The sequence below is a fragment of the Suricata suricatta genome, chromosome 9 (assembly GCF_006229205.1).
Source record: "Suricata suricatta isolate VVHF042 chromosome 9, meerkat_22Aug2017_6uvM2_HiC, whole genome shotgun sequence".
In the NCBI taxonomy this organism is placed as follows: Eukaryota; Metazoa; Chordata; class Mammalia; order Carnivora; family Herpestidae; genus Suricata; species Suricata suricatta.
In genome coordinates this window covers 18,703,104-18,719,353 of record NC_043708.1, presented here as the reverse complement: position 1 = coordinate 18,719,353, position 16,250 = coordinate 18,703,104, and positions in this window count along the sequence as shown.

The window sequence follows — 16,250 nt, the reverse complement described above, 5'->3', positions numbered from 1 at the left end:
AAAAAAACATCATTTATTCAAAGGCAGAATTCTCTCTGCTCAGGAAGAGAAATGAATGGTGAGACTAGTCTATGAGTGAATAAAAAGCACATACAGAAAAAAGACTAATAGATTGAAATGTCAAAGACTGGGAGATTGGAAAAACCCAAAATGGAGCTAAAGAAACTAGAACCAAAATGAGTAAAGATCTAAGCAACAAAATGAAAAGAACATTGTACAAGAAATGTCCATAAATCTAAGGAATGTTTCTGGTTCAGAGGGAGCAAGAGATCAGCAAAGAAGAAGATAGGTAGTGAGGAATGACAAAGATTGTTCTTTGATAGAAGCGGCTGAGCTGTCATAAAATCAAAAATAATACTTTCTCTTCCGGATAATAAAAGAGAGTGATGGGGAAGAGGTGCAGAAAACACAGGTACACCTTCCAGAAGAAGTATTAGGCATTGACTTTGAAAACTATCCATCTTGGGTCTAAATAACTGATTAAAAATTAAGTGTTACACGACCTTAACTGAACTTCCAGAAAACTCCGAATTTCATAAACATTAAAATACTGAAGTGAGGAGGTTAGGAGATGCCTCTTAAAAAAATCCACAAATAAGGTAAACTTTCCTCCTTAGGTAGAGAGTACTTGGGGACTCTAATATATATATAAGTATGCGTTTGTGTACATGTATATATGCATAAATACACAATATAAGTAATAAAATAAGAAAAACAAACCAAGACTTTTTTTTAAAAAAATGGCCACAAGGTACATGTACACATACTAAACACAACGGAAATATGTAATCATTCTTGCTATAATTTTGCAATGTACTTGTAATTATTATAAACTATTCTTTGAATGAATGCTATACATATACATAAACATCTGAATCCCTTTGAAGACAACAGTGTCTAGCTCAGGCTGAAATTCTGGGATCTTGGATTGGGCTCCACAATGAGCAAGAACAGGACCTTAAATGACAGAATACAAAGAAGTTTATTGGAAAAATTTCATTTTGGAATGAAAATTAAATGCCATTTGAGGTTTCAGAATCAAGGGTCTTGGTAGAGGAGTGGCATGTGGGTGAAAGGAAGCAGTGGACCTGGTGTGAGAGGAAGAATGGAGTCAGGAAGTAAGGCCTAAAACATTTCTTCAGTCATCAAAAGGTAAATGGTCAATACACTCTCCTAGTTTGGCATGGGGAGAGAGCTGTTAATAGTGACCTGATGACTGAGAAAGTAACTATAAAGACTTTGCAATGACTTGACTTCAGTTGCTAAGTTTATTTTGACCTCTGCTATTGGGTTTATGTACCCTACAAATTTGTATGTTGAAGCCCTAATCACCAGTGTGATGGTATTTAGAAATGGAGACTATGGGAAATAACTAGGTTGTTAGGGTAGGGGCCATCATGATAAGATGAACATCTTTATAAGAAGAGACAAGAGAGGGCGTGCTTCCTCTCTCTCTCTCTCTCCTTACCGTATGAAGCTACAAGGAGAAGATGACCATCCATAGACCAGGAACAGGTTAGAAACAAAATCAGCCAGTACCTCAGTCTTGGACTTCTCAGTCTCCTAAACTGAAGAATAAATTTGTTGTTTAAACCATCCATTCACTGGTATCTTTTAGCACCCTGATCTGATGAAGACAGACTGATACTCCAATAAATTACTGATCTTTGAAGTAGATATTTCAGATTAGTGTAATTTGAGGGGACTCATTTTCCAGTAATATCAGGTCCCTAAGATTCCTAACATCAGGTTCCTAAGGCTATTGACCTTAAGAACATGAAAAAATAATTTTCAATGTGTGTCTCATTTGCAAGTAAAACTGCTGTGCCACTTTGACATGTTTCCCCCTTGTTCCAGATAATAATCTACTACTAATAACATAGCACAATATGCAATAGAATTCTGACATAGCTTCAGTAGAGATTTTATTATGTTTTGTAATGTTGACCTACCTTGTTCACACATTGTCTCATACAATAATCAGGTAACAGATCAGGGGTTGGCAAACTATGACTTGTAAACCAAACTTGGCCCACCGGCAGTTTTTGGAAGTAATGTTTTATTGAAACAAAGCACACCTATTCTTTTTTGTATAGTTTTTGGCTACTTTTGTGATCTTGAGTTGTTGTCATCAGATAAAGTTTCCACGACGGGACCTGGTACTCTGTAGTACCACATCTGATGGGGTAGTCTGCTCACTGTTCTATGGAAAATTTTCTGTAAGATTTCCTTTCAAACCTTGATGATTCCTCTTCCTGCATCATATAAGCATAGCTCTTCCTGCATCATATAAGCATATGTAAAATTTTAAAATTACACTTTCAAATTTATCTGCAAAGTTTCACAGGTATGTGAAAAAAAGACCACCATACTAATCACAGGAACAGAATTAGAAATTTTGCCTTCTGGAGTCATTTCCTCAGCTTTATTAGATTCTGGTTTTTAAAGAATCTTGTAGAAACTCAAATTTTGTTTGCACACTCAGGTCCAGAATATGCTTTAGTTCAGCATCCTTATCCTTAATCTGAAATGTGAAAAGAGCTTTTTGTTCCTTCAATCACTAATTGTCCTCCACTCTTACGTTCCATCTTTATCTTTAGCTACTCATATTTTGAAACATTATGATGACTTCCTATTTCCTCCATAATAAAGCCTAAATTGCTTTCTTGGGCTACAGAGGCTTTGCACTGTCTAGTTCATCTGTCTTTGTTTGTCCCCATCGCCTCTCTGCACCCACACTTTCTCTTGCCATACGTCATGGAGGCTTACTCATGCCTCCAAGATTCTGCACCTTCCTCTGTTTTCTCTGCTCCATAAACCTTGTGCATCCACATATGCAGTACCCATTCATCATTCATTTCTTTATTCTCTCCCATTCATCAAATATTTATTGAGCACCTGCTCGGTTTTGGGTTCTTTACAAAGCATGGGAGGACAGGGATGAATAAATATGCACACTCCCAAGGAACTAATAATCCAAAGGGAACTTCAACTACCTAAACATTTAATCATGATGAAGCATCAGACCAAAATTAAGAAAAAGAAACATACATTTTTGAAAGCAAAAAACAAATAGGCATTATAATACTTTATAAGGAATATTCTTGTCCAGGATCCATGTGAGGCCTAAAGCCTGTCAAAAGTGGTACCAAAATCATTGATATTACATCAAAGTTGTCTACACATATAAATCTGACATTATTTGAGTTCCTACCGTCATTTCCTCATTTTTAACTGGCCAGTAGAGATAAGTCCCTGGATATTGGCCAACATCCTCCAACTGGTAGCTTCATATTTGAACTTATCATCATATCCATCAGATATACTCTTCTTGGGTAAACTCTTTTCTTTTTTTTCCCTGAATTCCTAATCTGTAATATCACGTGATTCTTCTGAGTCATGTAAACATGCATGCACACACTCACGTACACATAATTTAAATTTCATTTACTCTGAGATCCCTTGCCTAATTCATTTTACTTATTCATAGATTTCTATCATTTTCAGAATATTGATCAAAATTTAATTAGGTACTACGTTAGTAATTCAATCTTTTAAATTATATCAGCCCCCCATCCCACTAGACTATAGCTGTTTGTAACTTCATGAAGAGTAAAGAATTGCATTTCTAGTATATCTCCTAGTCTCAGGCACAGGGTAAATACTCAGTAAATAATTGTTTTTAAGTAAGCTCTGTGCCCAGCATGGGGCTTGTACTCATGACCCTGAGATCAAGAGTCACTTTCTCTACCGACTAAGCCAGCCAGGCACCCCAATAAATAGTTCTTGAATGAAAAAGAAGATATTGGTCTTTATGTCTTATTATGTTCCTTGATCTGTTGAAGTTACTTTCATAAAAACCTTGCATGTCAACATTTTGCCCTAATTTTTAGAAATTAAATGACTAGTCCTCCACTTCTAATCTATTTGATACATAGAAGTCAAATTACATCACTTGAACTAAATGTTCAATGACTCCACATTGACAAAAGAATGATATATAACCTCTTTAGATTGGTAATAAAAGCCCCAAATATATATAATCCAGTAAAAAAATACTCCAGTTAAAAAATATATATATATATTTACTGGACTCTATGCTGCATTTTGCAGACATCTTTAAAGTATGATGTATACATATAACTGAGTACTAATAAATGGAAATTTAACCATAGTAATGTACGTCCTACTCAGGAATAGTCCATGACGAACTCCAACAATTGATTCTCCATGATCTTCTCTTTTGGCTGAATGTCAAAATCCAGGACAGTCTTGGAAGTTTTGTATTCCAGATGGCAGAACTTCTATCAGACAATATGGTTGAATGCGTGAAGCAACTAAACTCTCTATAGCTCTGACACATCTATCAATTAACCTTTACATGAATCAGAAGCATATATCTATTTGGATAAGTCACTGAAATTTTAAGTTTACTGGTTATGTCAATGGATATTGTTTAATGAATGTAACCTGATTTATATCAGTATTCTCCTTTAGAAATATTTCCCTTCAGTGAGTTTATACCTGTGTACCTTTGCACATGTAAAAGACATGCCCTATATTGTACATTGCACATCTCTCAGCAATGGGACCTTGTAGGCCTATGCACCTCATTATCTTTCCCTGAAGTCAGAGATGATTGAATAAATTATGCTTGAAATCAATTCAATTCTTTCTTCTAAACTGGGGCAGAGTCTTGTTGGTTAGTGACGGAACTCAAGTTAAAAGATGACAGATGCCATTTTGAGATGGGCATAATGGAATAAGTAGAAGAAGAGGAGAGAAAACTAATATGTATATGCAGAGGGGGAGAATTAAAACACAAGACAGGGAGACTCAGAGATGAGCATTCATGTTCCCTTACACAGAAGCAGAGGAAAGAGTAACTGCTTTTGATGTTCGTGGTCTTGCTCCAGGTTCTGGTGAAATCCAGATACACTGCTGCCAATGGCTTTGATGTGGTGTCCAGTTATCCTTCCACTAAGTTTTCCCTTTTCATATAAGCCACTGAGTTGGCTTCTACTGCACTCAATCAAATGTTCCTTTTCTAAGAAAATACTCCAAGCTTTTGGTCTATGTACTTTTGCTTGACTGATCTCGTCCCTAAAATGTTCCCCTACTGACTTCCACACTTTTCAGTTTTACTTTTTCTTCATGGTCTCCCTGATTTTTTTTTAGGACAATTTAAAACTAAAAGGAAAGGTACATTCTATATCCTCCAAATTCCCCAAACACACATTTCTGCCACAAAAAAGGATAAAACAAACACGTAAATCCTTTAAATGCTCTATGTAAAGATGAAAAGTTTTGAATACTAATTCTTCAAAATCTAAGAGAGAAAATATTTTGCAACCCAAAGAGGTGATAAAATAAAATTATGAACATACTTTGACTTCTATTAAAATACAGGCAATATGAAAAAATGAATAAACTATCCTCTCAACTTTGCTGGCACATTTTATCAAAAACAGGCATCATAGTAATTAAAATGTTTCTAATATGAATTGTAAAGGCAGTGTTTCTGTAGTTCACATTACTACATGTGTAGTTTCATCTCTTGAGATGATTTTTCTTTAGAAGAACCATTATGGTTAGAAAAGGCCCTTGAAAATTATTTCCTGATTATAAGTCTTATACCTCCTATCTTCTAGACTTGTCTTTTCATTTTCCCAGATTATATTCTGGATGTTCTTATGCATGATACAAAGCAGTCTGATATTGAGAGATCTTTAAATGCATTGGATTATACAATAATGCTTACAATTGTCAATCTTACCATCCTTTACCTCCCCTTCATTTTCACCTTCATCAGTGCCAAGAATTAAGTTGGCACTCTGTGCAGGTCACTAGCTGATGCTTTTCACTGTATCAGCCCAGTCAGGCTTTACAACCAGAGACTGAGGCAGGTATTTTACTGAGGAGGAGATTACGTCTCAGAGACAGTCACTATCTGACAGTGAGTTATATTGTAGCTAATAAATGGTTATATTGGGGCTTCAGCTTCATTCAGTCCAAAACTCTCCTTCTTAACAGCTACTCTTTCAATGAAGAGCCAGAGGGACCAATCAACACTGAGGGGCAGTGATGAGGTAGCACAGTAAGATGTCCCAGAGGCTGGTAAGTGTTTGGGAATGTGGTGATAGGGACGTAGGAGAAGACAAGTAATTTTCTTTTATTCTTCTGAGTTCATAGTTGAGATTCCTGTAATAAAAGGCAGATTAACAAGAGAAAAGCAAATAGAATTTATTAACATACCTATCTCATATACACGGAAGAAACTCAGAAAGAATGAGTAACTCGTGGAGTTGGTATAGAATTCAGGATTAATACTATATTGATAGGGAAAGAGAAGGGGGAACAGACTTTTTAAAGGAGATGAAGTGATTTGAAGGAAAGATAAAGAACAGGTGGTTTTTTGATGCCCTTGGAAAAACAGATTGGGAGGTATGACTGTTTGTGACAGTGTGTCCTGGGTGATGTCTTTTCTCCTGTCATGAGTCGATCTTCCCCAGAAGATGAAGCTCCTGGGAAGGAGATTTAGACAAATGAGTTTCTCTTGGAGGGTCTGTCTTTAGGTAGAGACGGGGAATTCAGATAAGGCCTCTCCTTACTTTGGCTCTTTTTCAAGTGTCTGCATCTCAAAATAATCTGCCAAAGTGACATACGTTGGGCTGGCATATCGCTCATCCTTCAGAGACATGCTCAGATGATAGAAAGGTGAGACCACACAGAATATCACAGTGACTTAAGATAGTGTTTAGTGTGACCTACTTTGGTTACTGCCTCCTGGAAGGAATTAAAATTTAAAAATTTAAGTAGAGAAATCCAGGTGATACTCTTCCTAGGCAGGCGTGTGAGGCAGAATTCAAGGAACGCAGGCTGCACTGCACCTACTTTCTCATCATCAAACCCTGTACATGAACAGGGCGCATTTTGTGTCATAAACTTTATTAACACATGATAGGTAGGAAAATGTGTTCTGTCTTCTGTGGTTATTCTCACCATCATACACTACTACTTCCTTCTGTGGAAATCACAGGCTTAATCATTCGAGTGATTCTCATATTAGTAAGAGGATTCACACAAGTTCAGAGATGGTGGACTTTTCTATTCAGGGCTATTTCGACATTACCATCTGGAATCCTGCTCTTATGGCTTTTGTTCTATTTCTGCTACATTATGTCCAGGCCTCATGAAGCCTTAAATTTCCTCAGCAGATTGGAGCCAAACCCAGCATTAATTTTGGACTGTAGCACATTCACACTGACTCCATATTTTTTCCTCTTAAACAAAGTTTTCATACATTTTTTGGGGGTGCGTTGCTTTTATCTTTTAAGGGGGAAATACATTCCTGAAACCCTGAGTCTCATTTCTGGCTCTAAAGTAAGTATGATTTGTTTCTCCCTCCACAGCCAGAGAGAATGGCCAAATGTATAATATGGAGGGCCAAGGAAGGGCGTGAGCATTGAGTAGGTGGGTTACTGCTGACCCCAAAGACTCAGGAACCCAGCCACGGCCATACAGCATTTTAGACCAGGCAAACATTTGTGTTCAAGGACGTTTTTGCTGAGGTGACATTCCTGCAGACCAAATGGGCTCGGGTTCCCTGGAAAGTAATGGGATCACTGAGAAGCCAGAAAAATAAAGGATTTTAATGGAGTAAGGGTTACAAATGCCATACGGCATATGGAATAAATTGTGAAGAAGTAATCATGAGACTAGAAGCCACAGATTTAATAAGACTCCATTTGCACCATCCATACACAGAAATAGAAATAAATCCTATATGTTGACATGGGCAAACTAGCACAAGAGCATTTACCTTATATTACTTTTATCTGTTCATTTTTTACAAAAGGAAGAATAAATGATCCTCTATAAACAAATACATGTTAATGGTTTAGAAATGATTTTTAAGATTTCCTTTCCTTTCTCCTACCCCTTTTAAATAGTTAACTGGTCATATGATTCTATATTTGAAAATTTTGTTTGATCATCAGGAGAACTCATGCCTTCCTGGCTCAATGTAATTTTTTAAATCTCTATTTGTAGCATTGGAGCTGAGGGGAATTGCAACATTTGAAAGCTGGAATGTTTCTCTGTTTGCGGATTTAATTTAATTTTATGTCTCACTCAGCATGGTGCATATAGAAGGGACCCATTTAATTTCAGGCTTCTCAGACACTTTCTCTATATTCTCATGTTTGAATTTCTTAAGCTATGGGTATAATACTCCTTGAGCTTCTTTTAAACACAAAAAAAGTGGTGCGTGTGGGGTGTTCCATATTAATCCCTGAATTATGAAATATTCAGCTCTAAATCTGAATTTACTGGTATTTTCAATTTTCCATTTATATAAAATAAAATGGAATTTAATATAAAACTGGTTACTTAAGGAACATCTTTAGTCTGTGCTCCAAGCAGTAAAAACTAATGCAGTTTGAAATTAAATTATTTTACTCTCCATTGGTGGCAATTAGATTAAAGATTGAAACAAATAGTTTTTTGGTATTGTTAGTATGCATAGTTTGCCCATTCTGCTTTCCCACCTCTGAATTACATTATTTTGGAATTTAGGTGATTTAAAAATATTACCAAGTAATATTTTGCACATAAAATTAATAATGTTTTATATTTTTACATTATAAACTATTAATGAACTCCTGTGGATACATTCTTCATTCAAGCTACTCATGTGCTTGTGCTAATCACATGAGCCAGACTATTTTCCAGGTTTCCCACTATCCTGAATGTTATATTTATAATTTTCTTTCTGTTTTATAAATAATGATTTTGCCACACACGTGTGTAGTCATAATATATTGCGTAGTTATCTTTATTTTAAAAATTTCAGTTCAGGGGCGCTTGGGTGACTCAGTCGGTTAAGCATCCGGCTTTGGCTCAGGTCATGATCTCACGGTTCTTGGGTTCGAGCCCCGCATAGGGCTCTGTGCTGACAGCTTGGAGCCTGGAGCCTGCTTCAGATTCTGTGTCTCCCTCTCTCTCTCTCTGACCCTCCCCTGCTTGTGCTGCCTCTCTCTGTCTCTCAAAAATAAATTTAAAAAACATTTAAAAAATTCATCAAGATGTTGTCATATCGCAGATAGTCATCTGTAATTGTCCCTATTTGCCCATGTTATTTCTATGATCCATTTGCCTGTTGCTGCAGATGGTTCATTCTAACTGCTATATACACATATTTTTGTGAACGACTCTCCTAGAATTGATTTATCCACCATCCTGATGATTAACTTTTGTGTGGTTTTCAGCTTTTGTTTTGTTTGATTTTGGCTCTTACAAATACTACTACTTTAAATGTTTTCTGCATGTTTCTTGGTTGGTGAAATGGTTTTCAAACTCTTCTTATAAGGTGAAACACAGCTAGGAAAGTTTCACATTGTGGCCAAGAACACGTTGCGGAGAACCGCGCAGGGTGTGGAATATCGTCTGACTAGCCCACTGTTATTTCACGGGTGCTGGCAGGAGACACAAAACTCTCAAGTCAGAGACAAAGGACCTATTACTCATGGCAAGAGCCGTAGCCAGAGCTTCATGTTTTCTGGCATCCATTTCCCATACCTCAAAGTCCCACAGCTATGACACAAAGAGTCCGTGATGGATGTCTGAACATGCCGTGGGCTGTGTTACGGGAGGGAAACGCTGAGTGTGGGTGATCTTCCACTTACATAGGAAGCCTGCCCTTTGTCTGGGGGGAGACATTACCTCATCCCTCAGGGCAGTTCACTGCAAATACCACCCTGAGTAGTGGCCTGGACAGAGTGGGCAGAGCTTTGAATTCCTGATACACTGAGCAGGAATGCGCTGGGCCACCAAGCCCCATGGTGGATTGCCCCTTGCAGCAAATACGTGTCTGACTGAAGCCCTTACCCTTAACATGTTAGGTGAATATCGACCTTTTCTTTTTATTCTATTTCATTTTCAAAAATTCTATGTATGACCCACCAAAATAATTACACAACCTAAGAAGTCACAACCCTCAAGTTTAAAAATAAACAGGGGCACCTAGGTCGCTCAGCTGGTTAAGCGTCTGGCTTCGGCTCAAGTCATGATCTCACGGTTCGTGGGTTCGAGCCTGGAGCCTGCTTCAGATTCCTTATCTCCCTCTCTCTCTTACCCTCCCCTGCTAGCCCTGTCTCTTTCTGCCTCTCAAAATTAAATAAAAAACCAAAAAATTTAAAAAATGAGTAAAAATAAAAATAACCAAAAATCAATATGTTAATTCATATGTCCAAGAGTGTAATTGCTGGATTATATTTAGCTTTAGAACATAATATGAATTGTTTGATAAACTAATCTGTCAAGTATTTACTTCCCTCTTCTTTAGTGTATGAATGTGCCTCTGCTCTGCATCTTCACCACCACTCACTTTTGTCAGACTTTTCTATTTTGATAAGCAAGTGATTAGATTTTATCTAATTTGGCTGTAACTTGCTTTTGAATGATTTTTAATGAGAATAATGATTATTATTAATCATTAATAATCTTTGCCATATTTGTATAGGTCATTTGTATTTTTCCTCTGCTAAGTGCTTGTTCCATGAATTTTGGCTATTTAAATATTAGATCATTATTCTTTCTTAACTGACATATGCATTTTTTCCATTTTTGGTTATGCATACTGTCAATGTCTTCTGACTACTTGAAGTTCAATATGTTTTCCTCCATTTTTGGTGTTTTTTAATACATAGTATTTCTTTTAATATTATCATGTTTTCCCTGTTTAATTTTCAGTTTGTGATTTTTGGCACATACAAGAAATCATGCTAGACTATTAGTTATAAAGATATTTCCCTACACTTCCTTCAAGGGTTTTAAATGCCTTTAGTATTTAAATCCTCAATATATTTGAACTGATTAAGTCATCCAAATACCTAGAAAAAACTGTAACAAAGAAGAGCTAACACTATACCAAATGAATCATATGATATTATTGAGGGAGAATTGAGATAATCTTAAAAAATGAAGAAATATTCACAGAAAGGAAGACTTAGGATGTAAAGAACTAATTATCCCCAAATTCATCTGTAAATTTACTGAAATCCCAAGAATGAATCCCAATTCTTGTGGGATTCTTCTGTTGACATGTAAAAGCTGATTGTAAAATTCAGTATAAATCTTATAAGGGACAAGAACAGCCAATGCAATCTTAAAGAAAGAGGACCACAAATTCTAGTTATCAAGACTTATTTCAAAGCTACTATAATTAAGAGAGTGTTGTTGGCCCAAGATTAATCAAATCAGCATAGAAAATAGAATAGGGTTTAAAAACAGATTAGATAGGAGTGGATGGGTGTCTCAGTCAGGCGTCTGACTCAGATTTTCCACTCCGATAATGATCTTGAGGTGCATGAATTCGAGCCCCACATCGGGCTTTGTGCTGATAGTGTGGAGATTGCTTGTAATTCTTACTCTCACTCTTTCTGTCTCAAAATAAAGAAACGGACTCAGATACAGATACTTGGTTCATAGTGAAAAAAAGACAGTAATTTCAATATATTGCACTTTATCAATTGGGTATCAAAAAAAAGATTTTGATCCACTCACAATATTAATAGTAACTAATTTCAGTTGAATTTTAGTGCAAAAGTTAAAAATTCTTTCAGATGGTAAAGAATATCTTTATTACAGTGGGAGTATACAAAGATGACAAAGATTACACAAAGAACTCTAATTGTAAAGAAAAAATTGATAAACATTCTGTGGTAACTAAGAGACCTTATTTGTCAATATACAATATATCTTCAAGAGAAGTGAAATGGCCAGCCATAGAGTGGAATGCTTGGAGTGTCCATGACTGACAAAAGATTGAGCTCGAGAGTGTGTGTGTGTGTGTGTGTGTGTGTGTGTGTGTGTGTGTATAATATGAAAAAATAAATGGAAACTTAATTAGAAAAAATAAACTAAAGCAATTGAATAGGAACTTCACAAAAGAAGATTTTCAAATGGACATAAATATATGAAAATGTATTCAATCTTATTAGTCATGTAGGAATTTCAAATCCAAACTACTATTATATAGGACCAGCGAGGCTATAATTAGAGTGGAAATACTCTTTGTTGCTGAGGGTGTGGAGATTTTCTTTGGCATTGTTTTGCAATCTGAGTTGATAGCTTTTCTTGCCTATCACCTTCTATGAAGTCTTTATACTGTATGAAGTCCAAACCATAACTGGAATGATCTGTGGTAAATTTATAACATTTGAGTGAATTTAACCAATCCACTTTATTTATGCTCCTGATGCAATCATGAAAGCTCTCTCCCTTTCCCACATTTCTTGGGAAGGGTTTTTCATCTGTGTTTGGTACAACTTCCAACCCAGACTTTCATCCTGGCATCTTTACAAATCTTCCTCAGATTGCATTAGTTCATAAAATCCTGTGTTTCTGTGTCCTCCTCCAGTTCCTAGGATATATTTTTCCTGGCATTACTCATGGTCATGTTCTAATAGGTATGTGTTGTTATTTTGTGTGTGTGTAAATTTGTCAAATCACCATAAATGTTATTTTCTTTTTATTTCTCTGTGTCACCTATAGAGCCTTACCTAGGACTGAGCTTAATAAATATGTCAAAGATAATCTCACAATGATGTCGCTAAAACTAATTTCCAGACCAATTACATTTTTCTCCCATGATGTCTCAACAATCCAAAATTATTAGGCTTCTCCGTGGAGAAGAGCCATTTGTCTGAAGCCCAGTAATACTGCCTTGATCAAGTGCTCTTGTGGGTGGTTCAGAAACCATTCCTCGCTTTGCAGGTGTTATTTATCACAGAGTTTCTTCTTAACGCCTTCAACGTTGAGGACTTGATATTAGTGGAGTTGTGGAAGTGAAATTATTAGCGTGTCCTTAAAGTCCTTTTCCATAAATGAATGATTTATTGGGGCAATGAAAGAAAGGAATAAGTTTGCCTGCTCAATATAGCCCGTCATTTTTGATGAATGTGACTCACCTTTCTGTAAGAAGTCCAATTTAGCACCCGTACCATTTCTTGAATTTTATAGAGAAGGAAATTGTAAAATATCTTAGAAATGTAGCCACGGAAGGAACAAACAGAGGTTGAAAGTTCAAAATCTGAACTACATTGACTACAGCATAAAGTCAATACTGTCCAATGTCAAGATGCCCACCAGATAAATTTTGGCTTTTTTTTTTTTTTGTAGAAATATTTGCTTGGTGTGGACTACCAGGTAGTAAGATTTCACTTCATTGTTGTGTTCCGATTAAAGTATGGCTTTTATGGCATGACCTTCAGCAGTTTTGTGGATTGGCCTGCAACAGCCCATCAGTGCTTTGTATACGTTTCATCCTGACTCCATGTAGTAACATGCTGATAGCTTGAAGTTGGCCATGGTGAGAGTACTTCGACCATGAAAACTGATATACAATACCAGTCAGGGCTTCTGCACTTCCAGAGATCCACTCATTGAACATCCATCAGCACACTGCTACACTGCCATAGTCCCTACGGTGAACTGCAGAAACCTCTCAAATTTTCACCAAAGTGTCTGAGACAACTTTGTCAACCTAATTCTGTGTTCGTCTAATAAACACACAGGTACTTCCACATTCACAACTTTGGTTGGCTATTACGAACTAACAACTTAATGGAATAAAGTATACCAAGAAGACTGATTGGTATATACATGTTCTCAAGTAATTTAAAATAGTTAATTTTAAAATTTATTATTATTATTATTATTATTATTATTATTATTTATTTGAGAGAGAGAGAGCACAAGTGGGGGAGAAGGGCATAGGGAGGGAGAATGAGAATCTCCACGCTGAGTCTGGAGCCTGAGAAGGCTGGGATCATGACCTGAGCTGAAATCAACAGTCCTACGCTCAACCGACCGAGCCACCCAGGCGCCCCTGAAATATTTTGAAATGAATTCATCTTTTACAAAATGAACTTATCATCAACCATAGAAGAAATGAAATATGGAGAAACACCAGGAGACCTGGGCTTAATTTGCATTTCATTTCTTATGCTTATAATGGATGTGATCTTGAAGAGATTATTTCATTTCTCTGAGTTTCAGGTAGTTCATCAGTAAACTTGGAACTTATGACACCTATATTTTAAAATTATTGTGGCTGCATAGTGTCCAAAGTATAGGAAATACACACACCAATACACACACATCAAACAAAATACATCAATCCTATTAAGCACATGGCCCCTGCCTTTTCCCAGGGTCAGCATAGCCCCTGCTTCTTTGCACTTTTTCAGTGTTTGGGGTATTAGTTCCATAAATCCTGTCTCTGTCCAACCTGTCAGTACTGTGTTGAAGGAATTGCCCCTCTTCTGGAACCTCAGGTAGGCCACTAAGTAGTTTAAGTGATTTTGTGAATCTGGGCATTACACTTAATTGATATAAGCCTTGTTCATCATTTCATCTATAAAATAAGAATTAAAAAACTTGCATACTTTTTTATAAAAATTCAATTTAAGAAATGTTTTAACATCATCCCAGAGATATTACCTACTTGTTACTTAGCAGTGATAATTTGTTTTGTTATTATTAAAATTATTAATAGTATCACTTTACCACTAGTACCACTTTTAGTATCATCAATTTGTGATGATCTGTCTTACATGCATACTTCCCTCAAAAATATGAAAATAAAACGTAATGAAATGATGTATCTTTTTTTCACAAAGGGTATTTAGTCAAAAGATCCAGGCTTCCAGTCAGAGGAGTCCTACCTGACACTGATACTGGCCAGAATCTATGTCACAGGTGGTTGAGTGATTTGGGACTCAATCCTTCTAACTCCACCATTCTTCTCCAAGTAAAGTGCAGGAAAGAAATGCTAAGGTTCTCCTTCAGGGGATACTATGCCATGAGTATTATAAAATGAAGCATGATGTGGCTTGAGGCTGTTGGGGAAAAGCAGAGTCTTAGCCAAAGTGGAGGTCCCCTACCTTTCCCTAAGGACTTTGTGTCTGTCTTCTGCCTCAGGATTTTACTGAGGGGCTGAAGTAGCAAGAAACGTAGAAAAGGCTGATGTGTTGTTTGAGAAATTTGATAATGGGGCTTTTGGGGTGAAAAGAGAGAGGGCCTAAAGAGTTCCCCTCAGTCATCCACATTCTCTGACCCCTCAACTGATCTCATCTCATCACTGCTTGCTGTATTGTCTTCTTGTAAAGACCAGCATATTTTTCTTACCCCTCACTTCTCCCCACTCCAGTGTCTAAATTCCCGTAATACCCAAAGAATCAAAGTTTCTTTCTTTCCAAAAGTTTCATAATTGTCTCCAAAAATTTGCCAGGTTCATGCTAGATGCCTCCTAGCTAATGTCTCTATCCCTCCTAATAGCTCTCTTTCACAGTAATTATGTCCTCAATTTTTTTTAAGTGAGAGGAGGTGATATGACTCAGCCATGACCACCAGCTTTTACTGGTACAGGAGAGATTTTTATGAAGATTGATTTGTTTAACAGCACCTGTATTTTCCACTACCCTTCACTAGCCCCCAAGGCAAGGTTGGATAAAATTAGAGGATCCAGACAACAATTCTAAATAACTCAGTTGACTCCCTAAAGGGTTGTAATTAAAGTTTTTTTTTCTTCTGAAAACTCTTTGTGAAGTAAAGAAAAAAGCTTACCTTGGACAGCTGGAGCTGATAAAGGGTGTCCTAAGAGAGGAAAAACCCAGACAAAAGAGACTCTTGGGAAAGACAGGGTCTGGCAGAAGTAGGTGAAAAGAATACTGTTCCTAAAGAAAAAGAGAAAAATAATTTTTTGGAGGTTTGGAGCATTATTTCTCTCTTTGCTGGTTGAAGGATCTTTATTTTCATCTGACAGGCAAAAATTATTTATTCTTAGGGAGAAAGTTGGTCTTCTAATCTCCCATTTCCCACCTAAAGTTAGTGGATAAACTGATTCCCAAGTCCAGATGTTATGACAGAAGAGTGGAGAAGAAGCCATAATGTAATAACATCTCTAAGACCCTCTCAAGATGCTTTCCCCCTCAACCAATCCCTCCACCAAACTAGAAATGTCTTTTTTTCTAATTGTGTTTTGTGGGTCACAATAGCCTTCGGGAGTAATGCTAGTTCCACCCTCTGGGTGGGGCTCTTTGCGAACAAAGGAAGCAGTTTGCATCATTGGTTTTGGGGTTTGTCGTTTAAAATGGATGCTTGTGCCATATATATTCAGTCCCCTTTATTCCTTCTTTTTACTGAAGCATTCAGTTTAGCTTTACTTGTTAAAGTGACTGCAACAT